General features: G+C 35.4%; 1 protein-coding gene across 18 annotated transcripts in view; it reads right to left on the reverse strand.

Moving 5' to 3' along the window:
* The window catches only part of RIMS2 (regulating synaptic membrane exocytosis 2), a gene marked incomplete at its 5' end in the record, with an annotated part of 516,464 nt that overhangs the window by 467,396 nt on the left and 35,654 nt on the right, over positions 1 to 13,414 (reverse strand). The gene's annotated exons all lie outside the window — the stretch shown is intronic.

Raw genomic sequence — 13,414 nt, forward strand, 5'->3', positions numbered from 1 at the left:
CCCCAAAACATTCTTCTCTCTAAATTGGAGAGGGATGGACTGGGTGGATGAGGAATTGGTTGGATGGTCGCATCCAGAGGGTACTGGTCAACGGCTCAATGTCCAGATGGAGGTCAGTGATCAGTGGTGTCCTTCAGCGGTCGTACTGGACCACTACTGGTTAATGACTCCACCAATGACATGGACAGTGAAATCGAGCACACCCTCAGCAAGTTTGAAGATGACACCAAGCTGAGTGGTGCGGTTGACATGCCTGAGGGACAGGATGCCATCCAGAGGGACCTGGAAAAGCTCAAGGAATGGTCCCAAGGGAATGTCATGGGGTTCAACAAGGCCAAGTGCAGGGTCCTGCACATGGGTTGGGGCAAGGCAGGTGTATCAATACAGGCTGGGGGATGAAGGGATTGAGAGCAGCCCTGATGAGAAGGACCTGGTGATACGGGTGGAGGAAAAGCTGGATGTGAGCCAGCAATGTGCGCTTGCAGCCCAGGAGACCAAGCGTATCCTGGGCTGCGTCCAAAGCAGCGTGGCCAACAGGTCGAGGGAGGGGATTCTGCTCCTCTATTCCGCTCTGGTGAGACCCCATCTGCAGTACTGCATCCAGCTCTGGAGCCCTCAGCACAGGAAAGACATGGACCTGTTGGAGCAGGTCCAGAGGAGGGACACCAAAATGATCAGAGGGATGGAACACCTCTCCTATGAGGACAGGCTGAGAGAGTTGGGGTTGTTCAGCCTGGAGAAGGGAAGGCTCCGGGGAGACCCTCTTGCAGCCTTCCAGTGCTTAAAGAGGGCTTATAAGAAAGATGGTGACAGACTTCTTAGCATGGCCTGCTGTGATAAGGACAAGGGGTAATGGTTTTAAACTAAAAGAGAGTAGATTTAGACTAGATATAAGCAAGAAAAAGTTTTTGACAATGAGGGTGGCAAAACACTGGTAGATGCTCTATCCCTGGAAACATTCAAGGTCAGGCTGGACGGGGCTCTGAGCAACCTGATCTAGTTGAAGATGTCCCTGCTCATTGTAGGAGTGGTGGACTAGATGACCTTTAAGGTCGCTTCCAACCTAAACTATTCTATGATTAACCAAGAAACAAAATTTAAAGCTGTTTCATACTTGTGGGCAACAGTGTCTTGGAAACCACACTAGTTTCTTACTAATACAGATGATCCCTATTCACCAAAGGCAGAGAAGGTTCATCTGTCACAGCCCTGCCTGGCCTGTCTGTGGCACTCCATGCCTGTACCAAACATTCCAGTTTCAGTCCTGTGGCAAACATTTAGATTTTTTTTTTTTTAACTTATCTGGCCTACTCTCCCAAGATCTCAGGATTCTTAGTCACAGCTGAATGCTGGCTTGAAGAAGTAACCCTGATGGACAACAGAAAATGGGCAGAGAGATGGATGTGCTTGTCACAGCTGCAGAAACAACACATTTTGAAACTGAGCCTTACCTATAGTGTCAATTTTTTCATCTAGAAAATAATACTCTTTTTTTGCCCCCCCCCAAACAGACACCAACTATAAGGAGAAAAAGGACCTAAGTAGGTTAATTGAATCCCAAAATTCATGAATAGGGTATACAATTAAAAAATTTACTTAAACCTTTGTTTCCAAACAATGTACAGCAAAAGAGGGGTGAAAAGAGTGACCAGCAAAATTTCAATATTAAAGAGTTCAGAAAAGATAGGCAAGAATGGCATGAGGTCTGGGAAACGGTCAGTGAGTTCAGGACTTTTTAACCTTATTGGAAAAGTGATAAAATCAGTAACTTGATTTCAATCTTATCAATTTCTATATACACAGGAGACATTTTAAAGAGTGTTTTGATTGTGAAGCTGGTTCATTTTCTCTTCCACTTTGGCACTCTAGATCCTTGCTCATCGAAAGCGTACACATATTCGTTTGCAGCCGGGTCCATTATGGCTGAACCAAGCAGTCATCTTGATGCAGAAAAAACAGCCATAAATGAGAATATAATATAGATTGGTCTGCACAGTGAATACAAGTACCATCTGGCTCAGAAGCCTGGGCTTGTTTCCTAACATATATAAAAGAACAGTATTGATATAGGAAGAAAAATCTGTTCTCAAGGAATAGAAGGGGGGGAGATTAGAACAAAAATGCAAATTTTAAAAGGTGATTTTTTAAAAATATTGAAACATTTTGCTCACAATAAGAGTGAAACTTCACAATTTTAAGTCAATATTGGACACATTTCTAAATATGTTCTATTTCAATCCCACATTATTGAGCTTGATGCAATAATTGCTCAAAGAGATTGTATTACATATGTGACGGATGAAGTCAGATTATAATGGTCCCTTAGAAATTTTCCTATGTGTGTGAATCCAAACATAGCCTTCTTCAGTTGATGACCCCCATCCAAGATAAGCTATCATCTATGATGTCCTATTCATACATTATTAGCAACCATCTAACTGAAAAGTGAAATGTATCTGAAATAAACAACATGTGAGTATTCTTACAGGTTTTTAAAAGTTTAAAAACCTTTTTTTTAAAATGGGTAAATAATAACATGCACTGAAAAAATAAAAGTCGCATTCTATGCATAAGGCATATTTTAAGTTAATACAATACCACCACACAAATTCCAAGTTATTTCAAATGTATACTATACAGTTGATATTTAAATAATAATGAATAACATTATCTAAAAAGATATGGGGGTTTTACATGTCTATTTTTTTCATGCATTGTCAAACAAATCTCTGTATCTTGCATAGATAAAACTATAGAAGTTAGTTTTTTAGTTTGCCTAAAATTATTTTGTTTCAACATCTCTGATAAAAGCTGTAATACAAGTAATGCTAAAAATATTGCTATATTATGTCATTGACTGCAGTGAGTAAAAAAAGTAGTAGCGTGAAAAAAAAAAAGGCTACATTCAATGAGACTACATGAAACTATAAAAATGTAAAATTACTGAGCTTCAGAATGAGAAGATAGCAAATCCTTCCAACTCATGTGAAAAAAGATTTGTTTACTTTCTGGAGAACTTGTATACAGTGTCTTATAATGCAGCTCAAAGAAGAGATTGTACCTGGAAGAGAAACACTTAGAAAATGGAAGTGTGGAAGCAACCTCATTTCTGTATAAAGTAAAACGTCTCTAGACTGACCTATAAAAAGCACATAAAATTACTACCTAATTAATTACATATAATGTTTTTTACTGCTAATATAATGCTGCAGAATAACACTGATTTGCAAAACGTTCTTAGAACAGAAAGCAGTAATGGAAGTACTCTGCCTTCTACCACAGTTCTTATAAAGAAATAGCAAGGTCTTTTGATTTCAATAAAATGGCATTCTATAAATAAAATGTATTTATATCTTTGCAAATAAGCAAGTGTTACACTGATCATGGCTTTAGAAATCTTGCCTAATTTTTCTATGATGCTTCAAAGCCCAGCTTGGCATCTGGATGTGATGATTTTTATCACTTATAACGATAACAGAGTTTCACTAATTCAAAAAGATCTCTTCAGGAATGAAGAACAGTTGGTGAAAGCTGGACAAGTTGAAGTGAATGTGCAAAGAGACCACTTTGAAATGTTTGTATCCCTATTTTGTTCAACATATATATCCTCAAACTGTCAACTCGGTCAAATATTTCAGAATTCTCTAGGAATTCCTCCTGATAATGGTCTACCAAACAGCACCTACAGCTGTTTTCTCATTTCCTAGCTTGTCAGGATAGTCCATTTCATCTTTATGGGTGCACATATTTATCAGATGCCATTATCATTACCTATCTTAACCACAGTAATGCAAAATTCCTCAGCAAGAAGCTATCAGCCATTACTGAATTCCCATCCACATTTTTCCACCATAAAGGCTGTAGCCTCGTCTTCTACTCTCTGCATTGATTTTTAATAGGAGAGAGCATCAAGAGAAAAGCTTAATTTCTTATGTTCAAAATGCCCAACATCTTGTGACCAACATGTCCAGGATAAAGATCATGGTCAACAATTTCACTCCTCAGGCATAATAATGGTCTTAATTTACATGAAAGGAGACAGAGCTTTTCTACAACAATCCTTGACTCCTAAACCACCCTTGTCTTTTGTTCTAGCTGCAAGGTGCACTGATCTCACCTCTTCTAATATAAACACAAAGAAATGCACGTTTTTAAAAAAACACCATGTTAAAATAAACTCCACTAACCGCACATGAAATTCCTCCCCCAGGGAGAGAATGTGAGAGAACAAACCAAATGGAACAGATGTTAGTCATGTCATTTAATGCATGACTGAAAGACTGAAGATACTATGTTGATAAGGACAACATAAGAACCTCTGCAGAACAGAACGAGATTAGCACTTCAGTATCTATTGTTAAAAATGAGGGAACAGTATAAAATAAGAACAAAGACAATTCTCTTTTTCACATTTAATTAAACTGAAAATTATAGAATGCCCAACAAAGATGCTTCAGAACTTCTAATTTGCTATAAAGCCTGCCAAAAACCCAGAAGACTATGATTCAAAATTAACACTGGTGACAATAGCCACAGATGACACAGCACTGTGGTCAAACTGATCAATACTAATAATATTCTATTTGTGACATCTTGTATTGTTCCAGTGCATGATTTCAGGATGTAAATGGAGAGACTTTATTATAAACATTACATAAACGAGTTACTGAAACCACAAAAGAATATCAAAATGCCTATAATCATTGTATTATTAATTACAGGTATTATCACAGCAGGAGAAAAAATTATTGCGGGATCAGACTTTTTTTAAACAAAACAGGGTATTTGTTCTGTGCATAACTGATGGTAGCTTTGAAAAAAGCTATAATTAAAAAATATTAAAAATGACCTCTAAAAAAAAAGTATAATAATTGTATTTATTGGCAGTTACTTAAAAGCCTCAGTGTTCAACCCAAGTTCCCATAAGAGGAGTTTAAATGTGTTCAACTGTCATTAAAATTATTTGGAAAATGCTAATCACTTTCCTAAATACTAGTTGAAGTTAAGAGAATTACTAAAGAAGGTGGCCAACTAATAATTAAAAAATATAAATATGTATGATGTGCAAACATATCTGTGGAATGGCCAATGTAGTCTCTTTTGTTATGAAATTTCAAGTAGACAGGAAATGTAAGCTATTTTCTATAAAACGGAGCAGAATAGCAGCATCTGTGATGACACTTATAATTAACATATTTTATCTTAAATCATCATCTTCATGACAAGTATACAAAAAATGTATTCTGGTTGGAATGCCCATGACTACTTAAAAGTTATAAAGCTCTTTAAATATAAATCAATTGATTGTGGATACTGTAAGTCATTTTTAAAAGAAACAAAACACAAATTCACTATCATTCATCCCCCAGGAAAGAAGGGCAAATTCCCTTTTGGAAAAAAAAAATTTTTTGGAAAAATTGGAAGGATATATATCCCAGGATTCCTAGCCTTGTATACAATTGATAGCTTAGAGCTTTTTCACACTCAGAGACAAAAATCTTACTGTAATAGCTTTAGACTTTTCCAGGTTTCTCATTTAAAAATAAGAGCACTATCTTATCCATGTCTGTTTGATATTTCTTACTACATAAGGGACATATTCATACGTCGTGGCCATAATATAGACATGGTTGTCAGGCAAGCAAATACATGGGTCTTAAACAAGGCAAGTCTAAATCAGCCTTCAAGAAACAGAGTAATTGCCCAGTTCGATTTCAACAAAAAATATTATCTCTCTGCATTATCATAGCACCTAGAGGCCCCAGACAACTCCCTCCCACCACTTTTATGTTAAAGTCCATACACACAGCAGTAGAGAGCTCTGTTTTCAAGTAAGTTTGAAGGTCATGCTCAAAGACTGCAAACGTTTATTTGCTTAACTTTACACAAGCCTCTGCACAGGCAAGGATTAATGGCAAGATTAATGACTACTGTGCTGCATTCTTACAAGGCCTAAAAAGTACCCCAAGAAAACTATTTAAAATATCTTACGCATTAACTACAATTGATGAAGTTAAGTATCCTCAAAACAGAATCAAGACACTTGAAAAACTGACAAACTGTATAGATCTAGCCAACAGAAGGAAAAGGACACTGCTTTCCTGAATTACTGTCTCTTCCATGAATTTGGGTACCTAACAGACACTTCTCTACACTTTTGAAATTATGTGCAATAGTACCATGAATTGTCTTTTCACAGAATATTCTTGGAGAAGTCAGAACCTAACTGAATGGATTAATTCTTTTTATAAACATGGTATCGATCTTTTAGATAATAGTTTGTCTAGTCAGAAATGAAAGTAATGGAATGGAAACCCAGACCTCTTCAAACTCCCAGATGAAGTCTGTACCTGTAGGGTTACAGAGCCAGGCCCTCCAGCTTGCTTTCCTGTCAGCCCCTGAGGTTTTCTGCATTGTCTGTATAATTTCATAGGTTCAACAGCTAGGATAACGAATGTCCTATCAGACTTGTCACCTAATTTTTGTAGAAAGTGTGAGTATCAAACATCTTGAGTGGAAGGTCATGGAGCAAATCCTACTGGAAGCCATTTCCAAGCACAGGAAGGACAAGAAGGTAAATGCAAACATGCCTGAATTACGTGATTGCTTTCTGTGATGACATGACTGGCTGTGTGGACAAGTGGGAGGTGCAGAAAAGATGGAGCCAGACTCTTCTTGAAGGTGCACAGGTACAGGTCAAGAGGTGGCAGACAACTTGAAACACGGGAAATTCCAACTACGCATAAAGAAAACATCTAGTATTTTGAGGGTGGTCACATATCACAAGAGGTTGCCTAGTTAGGTTGTGAAATCTCAATCCTTGGAGATATTCAAGATTCAACAAGCCCCTGAAAAACTTCATCTACTTGATCTTGCTTTAAGCTGGACCACTAGATGATCTCAAAAGGTCCCTTCCAACCTGCAAGATCTTATGATACTATGAAATGATCTTCCATTGTCTGGGCTTGTACTCTGACCACTTCCTCTCATTCCCTTATAAAAATGCAAGGTGTTTTCAGTTAAATATAGCCACATTTGCAGTGTTTTACAACAGACGCCAAGCCATAGGTATTCCTCAGGTGACCTCACTATATCTCTGATGATGCTCAGATAGAGTTTAGGAACTTTTCTGATGAGTTTTTGTATTATGACAAGCTGTATCTCCTGTTTCTTCATGCTAAGACACTCCTGTGCACATGCTAGTGCCCCAGCTTATACATGCAAGGAGCTTTAGAACAAATACCTGGTTGCATAGTGATGGTTAGGTGTATGTCAGAAGAGAAATGTCTTAGACATCTGAATTTTATGTATGTTCCTAAAACTGTGGGTGATCTTAGCAACTTCAAAAATTATTCACTTTACTGAAGTTAAACATGGCTGTTCAAGGCAAAGTAGCACATCAATTGTTCATTGCTACTATTGGTGTTGTTTTTATTCTATTTCAAACAGAAATGGCTCATTCCACAAATAAGTATAAGCTCCACTTTTTATATTACATTTTATTCTGTCATCATTAATTACACTGCCCATTCATTTACAATTCTTAATGCAGTTTACAAGAGCAAACATTCAAATGAGGATTCAAAGAAACTTCTGCGCAAGTAAGATTTGCAATTTTACTAAATGATAGATAGTGTAAAAAGGTAATAATGATTTTCATTTATGTAAATACTGTCCAAAAAGGGACAAATTATCAATTTAGCTTTGTCATCTGAAAAGTTGAAACAGCAAAATCTATGCATGTTCCATTTTTGTGATTGTTGGAACTTATTACAGAATGTACTAGCTGTAAAAAAACTTAAATATGGTAATAAGTGTTTGTACTGAAATGTGCAAACACAATTCCTGTAATTGTTCTTACCTAAAGCAAAACATGACTAACAAGCAACTATATCAAGCAACACGACAAGTGGTTTCTGACAGATACCATTGATTCTTCTTTGTTTCATACAGAACAAGCTGTCACTAAGTGACAAAGTGAACATAACATTCCTAACATTTGCATTTTGAAGGATTTAGGATTTACCACAAGTGGCAACAAGTGGATTGGCTACTTTCATTTTTAAATTATCTTTAATATTTTCAAAGCATACTGTAAAAAGGGGTAAACTTATCATCTTGATGTCCATTGATATCAAACAGGCATGTCCACTTCTTCAGTTCACAGAAGCTCACAGAAGTTATCTAAAACATTTCAATGAGTGGATATATAAAAGATATCTTCCATTCTCATGGAAAAAGAGAGTTACAGCTTCAACAGCTGTCCCATCATGAACAGCCATTCAAACCGGGGGACTAAAATAAGTAGGCAAATAAAACATGCCTAGGAAATGTGTATCTGGACAAAATCTATGAGAGTATGTTTCACAACTTTTCCTATTGACTAAAAATTTGAAAAACTATGTGCATACATTAATACTCATTTGGAAGACAAGAAATCATGTGATATGTATTGATAATAGTATGATTACTAGCTATTATCTATATTTCCTTTTAGCTTTACAACAAAAACTGACAAATTCTGCTAGTCCTCAAACCACAAAGTTTAATATCCAAAAATAAAGGGAAGGTATAGCAGACTAGGTATTTATAGGTAGCTCTCATAGCCAAAGTTTTTAGCACAGACCACTACAAGAATTCTACAATCTGTTATACAGAAGTTAGACCATATGGTCATAATGACTCCTGTTTAGGAAGAGCTCCTCATAGCTTTAAAAATCTATGACTGAACATTTTAACTATGAACTATTAGGATGCACGCTGAATTAAGTTTAAGACAGCTTGAAATATTTTGATTAGAACTGAATAGTAACAGCAATTTTTAATTTCTTTCTGAAGACAAAATCTAAAATTGTCACATAAAAAAAATTCTTAACTATGTCAAATAGTGACTATTGTTTCATTAGCGTAATTTTTTTTTAAATAAGTTGAAAAAGTTTCTATTCACTCCTAGAATAACAGATCATTCCGCCTTTTCATGATTTAGTGATCACATACAAATATATTGATCTTTCAATATGAATCTAATACAGAAGACTACTTATAAATAATGACACTGGTAAATAGAATATTTAGAAGTTATCATAAATAAATAAATAAGCACAACTATTCCCCTCTAAATCTTTGGTTGAATTAACATTTCTATGGAATGTTTTTAGCTCCACTGAAATGTATTTATTTTTTCTTTGAAAATTTTTATAACACTAAATGAAAATCAGAAAAAAAAAAATCGAACACCACTTTCAGTAAGCAATTTTTAAACTATATGTGATTAATGTATACATTCTTTGATTCTTCCTTTTTGTTTACATATAGAAAAGTAAAAAGAAAGAATTCTCAGGGTTAAAAAAGGTCAACTTACACCAATGTACTCATGTCATTTTCTCTGCCTTAAATAGGAGGTTAATGTGACATCTTAACTGCTGCAATGACAACCGTGGGTTAAAAAAAAAAAAATTTCAGTTTAACACTAGTTTACAAAAAAGTCTGTCAAGATTTGGCAACCTAAACTTTGACTTAAGATACCAGCTGGGTTATTGGATTGGAATGTGCTTTGTGAAGTCTCCATTGGTCTGTTACTGTGCTTCATTCCTAATGAACTCAGGATATGAAGATGTTGAACAAGAAGGAATCCTACTTTTGCAATAAATGAGCAACCTTGCATATTGAATTAGTATAAGAAATCTTAAAATGTCAAATACCTTAGAGCAATTAATGTTGACAGGAGAAGATACAAGAGGCAGAAAAAGTGAATTAGCAACTAAAAAAAATCATTTCAAAAAATCCTTTGTTCACCAAAGGACAGTGTGATAATCTAATCAGATTGTCAGGAATTAAGCCTTAAATGATAGAAAAAATACCAACTGAAGAATGGGCTATATTGGATTATTTATTTAGTCATCATTTGCCAGAAGAACAATTTGCCATCCCCTCATATCCTGCAGCCCAATAACCAAAACAATAGTAATAGGCATTCATTGGCCTGATCCTAAGAAATATCCCAACCAGACCAAAATTTTTAAAAAGACATCTCGAGCAGCTACTCGTAAATCACCGGAAAAAAACCTAGAAGGCAAGACTCAAAACCTGTCTCAACGGTTCTTTCTCTTCTTTGCCTTTTAATCCCTCTTTCAGATCCCTCCTCGTGCCACCACCAGATCAGAAGCTTCCTTTATAGCCACAGCCTCATGGCTGCAGCACCCCCATGAGCCAACTGTGAATAAGACAGCTAAAAGTAGTGCCTTAACTACTTCAGGCTAACAGGACTTCGTGCTCTGCCTGTGTTCCTCCAGCAGTGAGTTGCAAATAAAAATTAACACAAAGATACATCTTTTCTCTTCCTTTGTTTTACCTTCCCTTTATGTGTGTTTGTCACTAAAAGGAAGAAGAATCAAACTAACAATGGTGGCTAAAGCCCACTTTGTCTAGTTCTTTTCTTTTTCTTAACAGGACATCCGAAGGGCTGTCAGATGTTGTGAAGGAGAGTTTTCTTTTTTAAAACTCCCTAGCTAGCATGAAAACATTAAAAGATACTGTTAAGAATAAAGTGTAGTTTGGCATTTTACACTTTTAAATGTTTTAATTGTTCCTTCTTTCCCTGTTACTTAATCAAGAGCTTTTAACAGATTTTTGTGGTCATCCTTTCCATAGGATTAAGCAGGCCTAGGTCTCTCTTCTCAAAACTTTGAATTTCTTTTAGCTGATCAGCAATATAAAGCTATGCTATTTGCTAAACTCATTCATGCCCTCAAAACTGACAGAATATCACTTCTCTGTTGCAGCTCAGCTAGTCTATTATTATTAATCTGCACTCTGGCAGCCTGTATAAAACAGCATGACCTCTCCTACATCAAATCAGAATTTTCAGTCACTACACAGAAAAAAAGACAGGGCCATATACAGACAGGGTAGGTAATCACCACGAGGTCAGAAGTACACCTTGCTAACTCAAGGTTTTTGTAAGATCAAGCAGCAAAATTATTAGTTTCACAATTCTGTTTGAGAAAAATCAACACAATTTAGTGTACAATGAAGTGAACTGGAATTTATTTTTCCTAACTATCAATTACACCGTGATCAGGCAAAATTGCTGGTTTGCTGCAAAGACAGAAGACCCATGAACTACAGCTACTTAGCCTGCCATTTTACCAACTGCTACAATATTCACATTGTATTCAAATAATCTATTTTCACACTGATGTTAGACAGAGTAAATGGCCAATACATACATTATTTAATTTTTATATAAACATTAAGTATACTTTAAAAAGTCAAATCCCAGTTTCTATCTCATAAAAAAATAACTGAAGTCATCCTTTAATTTACTGCAAAAACTTCTCAGTACAATTTAAGAGATTATTTAGAATCTTAGAAGGAAAATCTACAAATTCACGTAGCAGGAAGTGCTGGTTCTTTCTGTGCCTTAGGCAGGCTGTGTACGTAACAGCTGGGGTACAGCATCGCCCTCCTAACCAGGAGCCATCAACGGGAAACAGCCATTCCAGGTCCATGCTCCATTGTGCCCATAAGCACACTCCAAGTAATGCATAGCCTCTATAGTCACAGGCTGGTGTGGGGAATGACACTGATATGTTTTATAAAAATAATAAGTTAGACAGTCAATTATTTTATTCCATGTTTACACCAATCAAGCTAGATGCTCTTTTAACTTCAAATCAGATTATATCTGCTTCACTTAGCATACTTTAAAAAAATTAACTCACTACCATATTTGCCACTTTTTCTCTGCTTTGTACTCCTTAATAACATGAAAGAAAATGTTACATAAAGCATAAACAATTCATTTATCGAATACAGAGAGTTAAGCAAACCATCCTACCTATTATCAATAAAAACTCATTTCAGGATGCAAAAACATGTCATCAATGCATAGTTAAAAGCAAACTGAAATCCTCCTTTTATGAATTTAAGTATCAATTCCCTGTATTATGTGAGGCGTACCACTTTTGTAGTATAAGTGTACATTCACAGATAACAATCTACTGATTCCCCCACAAATATATTTACAATGAAAAAAAAAACAAAAACTCTTTACACTTGAGAGTTGTCCTAGAGTTCTCCCAGTGCTGCCAGAGACCACAAAACAGAGCAATTTTTTTGTTTACAGTGTACAAAATAAAAAAGGTTAAACTTACTGTCTTAACATGTTCTTTTCGTGTTTTTAAGTCACACTCCTACTTCAACAAGTACATTTTCATTACTAGTTTCACCTCCACTAATAGCTGCAAGATAGCATTGATCTGACAATGAAACTAATATTATTTCAATTTATTAGCTGTTTTTTCACTGTGCTGTATTTTATGTTACCTTTAACTTCTATTCATTTTTAGCATAATTATTTATATTTATTTATATCTGAATTTGTTTGTGATAAAGAACATATCATGGAAAAAAAACCATGAGTTTAATTTTAAATTCCCAGAATTTGAGTTTAGTAACTTTGAAGTGCTAAGATTTTGTTTCAGGGGTTTTGTTTTGTCTCTTTTCTGCTCTCTGAAAGGTGATAGATTTAACCACATTTAACTCACATACTGTACCAAAGACATAACATTTCATACAGACAGCATCAGCCCTTATATCCTAACAAATGTAAAATTAACCTTATTGATTTTTTTAGAGTAGATTTTGGATTTTATTTTTAGCAATGTGTGTGCCATACTTTCTCATAAATTATTTTTCTATGGTAAGAAACCAAAATGAATCAATTAAGATGTTATAATTTAAAAAAAAAAATGTATACACACATATGAATTCAGGTAGGTATAGGTTAATTAATATTCTTCTTTATTAATAGACAAGGGTGACCATGCACTTCCCATTACAAAATACTATTTTCAATTGCATAAAACTGTCACTTTTCAACCATTTGGCCTGACATTCTACATCACAGGTTTTACTTCACTCTGCATTTCTTTAATAACCTCTATAAAGGTTTCTCTACATAAACAAAGCTGCAAGAAAATAAACTGCTTTATTTTCAGAAAATCTGATGATATGATATTGAGCAACATACTTTGGAGAAAGGCCTTAACATTTGACAACAGATGTGCCACTCGTCATCATGTGGGAACCAAAGAAAAAAACTTTGAGAGTAACTTCATATCACACATACTAAAGAGAATTCTTAGCTTTCAGAAGCCAAATCCCTCAAACATTTCATCTCCAAGGAGAATCTTCTAACCTCAGCTGAACAAAACCATATCTGAAATGATAGCTCTGAGCTCCTATGAGTAATAGCAGGTTTTGATCCAGACACCTGAAATGAGAATAGAAAGGTTCTTTCTCCTTAGCTCCCTGCTGGGATCAGGCATCTTACAGGAGATGCATTAAAATCCTCTATAAATCCTAGTATGTATTACACCTATTACCCACCTCAGCTAAAAAGTATCAAGCT

Source organism: Phaethon aethereus (genome assembly GCF_964289735.1).
Source record: "Phaethon aethereus genome assembly, chromosome: 2".
In the NCBI taxonomy this organism is placed as follows: domain Eukaryota; kingdom Metazoa; phylum Chordata; class Aves; order Phaethontiformes; family Phaethontidae; genus Phaethon; species Phaethon aethereus.